At 35.2% G+C, this 6,067-nt stretch overlaps 1 long non-coding RNA gene across 2 annotated transcripts; it reads right to left on the bottom strand.

Moving 5' to 3' along the window:
• Positions 1-4,565: 4,565 nt before the first annotated feature.
• LOC127708209 (uncharacterized) lies at positions 4,566-5,110 on the bottom strand. 2 transcript variants are annotated; one of them, XR_007985187.1, is made up of 2 exons: positions 4,958-5,110; positions 4,566-4,871 (listed from the first exon to the last, which is right to left on the bottom strand). It is a non-coding gene; the product is annotated as an uncharacterized LOC127708209 (long non-coding RNA). The 2 variants fall into 2 exon arrangements; XR_007985186.1 differs by having other exon boundaries at positions 4,566-4,828.
• Between the last annotated feature and the right edge of the window lie 957 nt (positions 5,111-6,067).

The following is a 6,067-nucleotide window of genomic DNA, read 5'->3' as shown; positions in this document are numbered from 1 at the left end:
TCTCTGTCCTGCCTTTTCATTTTTCACTCTATCCGGTCCTGGTTTTTTTTTTATTAGTTTATCCTGACTTTTTTTTACATAAATTGTCATTCTGCCTTTTTTTTGGGGGCCAAATTGCTCATCCTGCCTTTTATTACTCAAAACTACTGTCCTGCCTTTTTTCATAAATTTCATCCAAACTTGTGATATTAATTACAGCAGAGACATATATGCCTGTGTACTATTTTATTTGGCGGCATTTTGTCCAAGGTTATGGTTGTCTTTCTCATATTGTTTTACATCTAACCCCCTTGTTTTATTAATTTTGTATTTACATTGTGTCATAGATCAAATTTATTCGTTCAGTGTATGTTCACTTGTTTTTGTTAATATGTCTTTTGATTGAGTTAAGCCATTTCAATTGATATTTTCAAAGTCTCTTGGTCTCTTGAGATATTCAAGTCTCAAGTGACCAAAACCTCAAACTAAATCAACAGAACAATTTGTTTTAACAGTCCTGTTTTTAATCATGCGCAACTTGCCAGAATATTTATCATGTTGAATGTGGGCAGTATTTGGATTAAGAAGAGGAAGAGGCACTCCTTCATCATTCTTCATTTTCTCTCTCGCTCAAATGTCCTATGCTTATTTTTATTTCCGTTCAAATGTCCTAAAATTTTGGCGCTCAAATTTCCTATACTTTGGAGTTCAAACGTCTTTTTTATCTCTCAAATGTCCTGCAATTTCGCTCAAATTTCCATTGCCGAGGGAGACATGGATTGTCATTCTACGGACTGGTACCTTGTGAACTAGCACGTAAAAAGTCTAGCTGGCTCAGCGTGTCGGTCTAGTACAAAGCAGGGTTAATATTAGTCCAAATAATTATGACGTCTTGAAAGGCTATTTTAATTTTTTTCTGTGACTCCTTCCTACGTAGGAACAGGAAGGCGTCGACACAGAAAAAATTAAAATAGCCTTTCAAGACGTCATAATTATTTGGACTAGGTTAATATTAAATTAACATGTTCTCGTCCTGATAATGCATTTAATTTGCCGCTGCACGTTAAACATCTATCCATTATCAGCATCATCGATCATCATCAGACATGACGTATTGATAATTTGATTAGATAACCAAAAAGAAATACACAATCTAAAAAAGCATGGAATATCAGTATGGGCAATTAGCCGTTTTGTATTTCCTAAAATGACGTATTGATACTTTTATTTTAGAACACATATACCTGAAATACGGAGATTTCGTGATGTTGAAACACTGATTGGTATTATATTGAGGTGATGGCCTGACTCTTACACATGTTACAGTCATATAGATAAAGTTATTACCAAAGACTGAAGAAGTTTATGGTTATGGCTCAAATGCATATCCTCTGTGGATTATGTTCTATTTGACTAATAATTGAAGTTTTTAATCCACAATTAATTTATGTATAATTCAACAGGATGTGAATAAAATTAGATATATCTGGGTATAATGTGAAACAACGTGACTAATTAGGAAAACATTAACTGAATCTGCTGCCTGTCATACAGGTATGAGAAGGGAATGTTTCGGAAACATTTCAACAGATTTATACATTATGCAATTAATTAATTTCTCTAGAATACATTGTATATATACTGAAAAATAAACCGTATACACCGATGTAAATTTATCTTGTACTGGTAATGTTTCAAAACCTTATAAATTTCTTCTTTTGCCATGCTTGTGCAATTAAAAACTTGTACGTTTTGCTACAGTATGATCGAATGAAGCTGAGAATCCAAGTAGTATTACGTGCCATTAACACAAAAGCTACTTATAAAGGTCCTAGACTTTTAAACATTTTTCAGGAAATTTTTCAGTGGTATTCAGATCATCTGAAGTAAGTTTCCAATAACTGAATTAGTTAGTATCACGCACATAGCCCATGGTATTGATACCGTTTTACAGTGGTCCTCTGTTCATAGGAAGAAAGTTTCATTTTAACTGAATAAGTTAGCATGTAACCGGAGAGCATGATTCTACATACAAAATCACTTTGTCTCCTCCGGGACCTCTGTGTTACAAGGCAGCACTCTAACTGACTGATCCGTAAAGAAGTTCTTCCTTATCTACTACATGTACTAAGGGAAGCTATCATGTCACAAGCATATATATAGCACTCCTGTAGCCCATGGTTACAATGGTTGGCATATCATTGGAAAAAAGTTTCATTTTAATTTAATTACTTAGCATATCACGCCTGTAGCCCATAGTTACAGTGGTCGTCAGATCATCGGAAGAAAGTTTCATTTAACTAAAATAGTTAGTATATTACGCCTGTATAGCTAGCCCATGGCTACAGTGGTCGTCAGATCATCGGAAGCAAGTTACATTTTCACTGAACTAGTTAGTATATCACGCCTGTAGCCCATGGTTAATGTGGTCTTCAGATCATCGGAAGAAAGTTTCATTTTAACCGAATTAGAAAGTATATCAAGCATGTATCCCATGGTACTGAAATATGTGAGGATTTCCCGAGTTTAAATATATCGTATATATCTGTAAATTGAAATTGCCTTTAAAAAAATTAAATTAAACGATATTTCTCATTCTGCCTTCCTATCTTAATGTCGCAAAGAGATCTTAAAACATCGAAAACGATATATTTGATCGATTTTAAATACTAATTTACTTCTTCTCACAAATACTACTGAACTGAACTTGATGATGAGACTTCATTAAACCTGTTAGAAGTGTTGTTTCTGATTATTCCATTTCTTGAGCGACGATATATACAACCAACAGCAGTTTATGATTTAAGAAATAATTCATGGGGGCTTGAATATATCGTGATTTTACCACGGGTTGGCCCTTTATGACAAATATTTTAACCTGAGCGATAGCGAGGGATAAAATATCGGCATAAAGGGACAACCCGTGGTAAAATCACGATATATTCAAGCCCCCATGAATTATTTCGATTCTAATAGGACAAATACGGCAATTCTTTTAGATCGAAGCGCTCTAGGTAAAGGCATTATTTGCCGTTCCCATAAATAAACGCACTATTAAATTGACGTAAAAGAACGGAGCAAACTGAATAAATGGCATGCTTAAACTATTTACAATGACATATTTAGATCGGTTTGGATGAATCTAAATGATAATTGTATTTATATGTCTTATATGTAAACAAAAAATGGCTTATTTAACACATTATAGCATCGTTTGTTTACGTTTCCTTGTTGTGATGATTTTCGGTTTCACAAGCGTGTATTTTCCCGTAAAATGCTTATATTCTTACGTCATCGTTCGTCGGGTAGCTCATTCATAAAAAAGCATATGACGCGGGAGTACGATCGGAACAGCCCAAACAATATATTCATATTTTACCACGGGTGTGTACTCAAAGCGTTTGAAGAACGTCATGTTAGAATCATTACTTTTCCCTAAGTACAACAAATCTCGAGTGAGAAAAAATTAAGAATACATTGATCTTATCTGATTATTACATGGTTGGTAAACCTTAAATGACCTGTACCAAGTTAAGATAACATGTCCGGTAATTAAGGAGCTTGTAATGATATTATAAGGACTCGCTGTATGAATGAAAACAAGGATATCAACAAAGTGAATTGACACATTTATGAAATGAATATTGAAATAATCCTATATTGCATTTGGAAAATCATCTCAGCTAATTTTGAAAATATTAAGCGGTTTGTCCATTATCCGTTCTTGCTTGTCCGTACACCTGCCTAGTTATTTTAATCTCCCTTCTTGGTTTTTTTTTCTGTACGCCCGCCAAGTAGTTTGTTATCTCTCTTTCAAGTCCGTATACCTGCCAAGTTTTTTTTTTTTTATCTCCGTCCTTATTTGTCCATACAACTGAGAAGCTGTTGTTTCTTATCTCCCTTCCTGATTGTTCGTACACCTGCCTGGTTGTTTCTTGTGTTTTTTTCTTGTTTATCACACACCTGCCAAGTTTTTTCTTATCTCGGAGTCCATTCTTGGTTACTCGTACACCTGCCTGGTTGTTTCATATCTCCCTTCTTGTTTGGTCGTACACCTGCCTTGTTATTTCTTATCTCCCTTCTAGTTTGTCAGTACAACAGTTATTTGTTTCTTTTCTCCCTTCTTGTTTGTCCGTTCTCATGCCTTGTTTGTTTCTTTTCTCCCTTTATGTGTGTCCGTACCCATACCTTGTTGTTTCTTTTCCTTCTTGTTTGTACGTAAATATGGCAAGTGGTTTCTTATCTCTCTTTATTTTTGTCTGTACAACTGCTTTGGTTTTTTTCTTTCTCCTTCGTTGTTTGTCCTTTGCTCTTTCTGTTGTCTCTTATCTCCAGTCCTTGTTTGTCCGTACATTTACCAAGCTTCTTGTTTGTCCGTAAACTTGTTGTATCTTATCTCCCTTCTTCTTGGTCGAACCCTTGCATAGTGTTTCGTATTCCCCTTCTGGTTTGTAAGTACACATACCTTTTTATTTCTTATCTCCCTTATTGTTTGTCCGTATATTTGCCTAGTTGTTTGTTTATTCCCCTACTTGTATGTCCTTACACCTGCCTTGTTGTTTCTGTTCTCCTTTATTGTTTGTCTGAAAACCCGCCTTGTTGTTTCTGATCTCCTTTATTGTTTGTCTGAAAACCCGCCTTGTTGTTTCTTATTTTCTTAATCATTTGTCTGACAATTCGCCTTGTTGTTTCTTATCCACTTTTTTCATTGTCTGAACACCTGCCTTGTTGTTTCTTATCTCCCTTATTGTTTGTCTGTACATCTGCCTTGTTGTTTCTTATCTCCCTTATTGTTTGTCTGTACACCTGCCTTGTTGTTTCTTATCTCCCTTATTGTTTGTCTGTACACCTGCCTTGTTATTTCCTATCTCCCTTATTGTTTGTCTGTACATCTGCCTTGTTGTTTCTTGTCTCCCTTATTGTTTGTCTGTACACATGCCTTGTTGTTTCTTATCTCCCTTATTGTTTGTCTGTATACCTGCCTTGTTGTTTCTTATCTCCCTTATTGTTTGTCTGTACACCTGCCTTGTTGTTTCTTATCTCCCTTATTGTTTGTCTGTACACCTGCCTTGTTGTTTCTTGTCTCCCTTATTGTTTGTCTGTACATCTGCCTTGTTGTTTCTTTTCTCCCTTATTGTTTGCCTGTACATCTGCCTTGTTGTTTCTTATTTCCCTTATTGTTTGTCTGTACACCTGCCTTGTTGTTTCTTATCTTCTTTTAATAATGGTTTGTCTGAAAACTCGCCTTGTTGTTTCTTATCCTGTTTCTTGTTTGTCTGAACACTCGTCTTGTTGTTCTTTATCCTTTATTGTTTGTCTGTACACCTGCCTTGTAATTTATTGTATCCTTTATTGTTTGTCTGTACACCTGCCTTGTAATTTCTTATCTCCCTTATTGAATGTCTGTACACCTGTCTTGTTGTTTCTTATTACCTTTATTGCTTGTTTGTGCACCTGTCTTGTCTCTTATCTCTCTTATTATTTGTATATACACATACCTTGTAATTTCATAACTCCCTACTTCGTTGTTTTTACAACTGCCTTGTTGTTTCTTATTTTCCCGTCTTGTTTGACTGTATACCTGTCTTGTTTTAACTTATCTTTCTTATTGTTTGTTCGTACACAATATTTTTATTTTCTTAACTACCTCCCGACTTGATTGTTTGTGCACCTGCCTTGTTGTTTCTTGTCTCCCTTCTTGGTCGTCTGTACACCTGCCTTGTTTTTTTTTTTCTTATTTGTAATTTCATTACTCCCTTCTTGGTTGTCTATACCTGTCATGTTATTTCTTATCTCCCTTCTTGATTGTCTGTACACCTGCCTTGTTGTAACTTATCTCTCTTATTATTTATTCGTACACATACCTTGTAATTTCATAACTCCCTTCTTAATTGTCTGTATACATGTCTCGTTGTTTCTTATCTCCCTTCTTGATTGTCTGTACACCTGCCTTGTTGTAACTTATCTCACTTATTGTTTATTCGTACACGTACCTTGTAATTTCACAACTCCCTTCTTGGTTGTCTGTATACCTGTCGTATTTGTTTCTTATCTCCCGTCTTGATTGTCTGTACACCTGCCTTGTTGT

The sequence above is a fragment of the Mytilus californianus genome, unplaced genomic scaffold (assembly GCF_021869535.1).
Source record: "Mytilus californianus isolate M0D057914Y unplaced genomic scaffold, xbMytCali1.0.p SCAF_7, whole genome shotgun sequence".
Classification (NCBI taxonomy): domain Eukaryota; kingdom Metazoa; phylum Mollusca; class Bivalvia; order Mytilida; family Mytilidae; genus Mytilus; species Mytilus californianus.
This window is presented reverse-complemented; position numbering and strand designations above follow the sequence as displayed.